The sequence below is a fragment of the Sinocyclocheilus grahami genome, unplaced genomic scaffold (assembly GCF_001515645.1).
Source record: "Sinocyclocheilus grahami isolate Dianchi unplaced genomic scaffold, SAMN03320097.WGS_v1.1 scaffold1343.1, whole genome shotgun sequence".
Taxonomy (NCBI): Eukaryota; Metazoa; Chordata; class Actinopteri; order Cypriniformes; family Cyprinidae; genus Sinocyclocheilus; species Sinocyclocheilus grahami.
The window spans coordinates 252179-253671 of record NW_015506522.1 but is presented as its reverse complement, the minus strand read 5'-3'; the positions used below and the strand labels follow the sequence as shown (position 1 = coordinate 253671).

Sequence of the window (1493 nt, the reverse complement as noted above, 5' to 3'; positions counted from 1 at the left end):
TCTTTCTTTCTTTTTCTTTCTTAAATATGTATGAAAACTGGGTTTACAGAGAACTGTGCTGTTGCCCAGATTATGCAATTGTAAACACTCGTTTACAAAGATCGCAAGATTTTGAGTTAAAGTCCAGTTTCATTAATATGTGTTTAAGAGTCAGTGTTCGGCCAGTGTGATAGCAATATTGGTTTCGTTTTAATATGATCAACAACTGCTAATAACGATGGCCTAAAAGTGGCTGGCAAAAGACAGATTGATGATCAACCCACGTTTTTAAATTATTTAGACAGTAACAAGGGACAGTCAAAATTTAATTTAGAGAAGCACAATAGCGCATGCTATTAGATTTGTATAAACTGGCAGGCAGTGTAATGCAAACGAAGAATATGGTCAAACCTCAAACACATGAACACTAGCGCCATCGACTGGACAGCTTAGAGAGAGCATATTGGCTTTTACTTGTCATAGTACTACAGCAATTTGAAAAATGTATACTTTGTGTAAAGTTCAAATCTCAACATGTTCTGCCTAATGTTAGAATTTAGGAGAAACGTCTTTAGTTCAATTAATATTTATTTGTATAACTCTTTTCATAATAAGTATAATTAAAAAGCAGTTTTACATAAAATAATGGCATATTTATAGTTAGTGAGCTAAAGGTGACAGAGGGGGAAAAAGCCATCAAGAAAGACAACAAACAAAAACAAACTAGAGAGATGAATGTTTAAATAAATACCTTTTCACAAACAATGTACAGTTTTGTTTTTTAATTATTTTAAAAATACATTTGGTAAAATACATTTTGTATCCCAGACCTTGTTCTAACTCAATGGAAAGGAATGAAAGGTTTAAATTCACACATTTCCCCCCTAATGAAACCAGCTGTAGAAAAGACACACAAAAGCACACAACAATTATCTTCACTTTCATTTCCTTTGGTTAGAGACTGTGTGAACATGATACGGTCTCACTCAAAAGGTGCTTCAGCATTGACATTTGGATGACAAAGCTGCTCTGAGACTCAGTGCTAGGCTGCCACTGCCACTGAGGAATTCCTCCTCACACAGCGCCGCATTGTTGCCTGTTCACATCAGTACAACAAAATCTCATTAAACAATATAATAAAAATCATGTACTCCAGGACCATATGATTGTGACAACCAAAAAAAAAAAAAAAAAAGGAAAAAAATAAATAAACATTTGCTTCATCAAGAATTAGAATGTGGCACTGATTCTTGAGACATGGGACAAAACATGTCTCATTTTAAATATCTCCTATTACTAGTAAGCAACACCAGTTAAACAAAATGATTACTGATTATAATGTTTGATATGCAAAATATGTTTTGGTGACAATTTTATATATAAAAATCGATTGAAACTATAATGGAGTTTCAGTTCATTTATTTAATGAGGTTTTCAAACTTTACAGGGACACCTGTTTTTATATATATATATATATATATATATATATATATATATATATATATATATATATA

At 31.8% G+C, this 1493-nt stretch overlaps 1 long non-coding RNA gene across 1 annotated transcript in view; it reads left to right on the top strand.

Annotated features, from left to right (window-relative positions):
* Window positions 1-773: 773 nt before the first annotated feature.
* Window positions 774-1493, top strand: part of LOC107569422 (uncharacterized) — an 11977-nt gene continuing 11257 nt past the window's right edge. The window contains exon 1 of the long non-coding RNA XR_001606898.1: window positions 774-1147. This is a non-coding gene — a long non-coding RNA (uncharacterized lncRNA). The remainder of the gene's footprint in view (window positions 1148-1493) is intronic.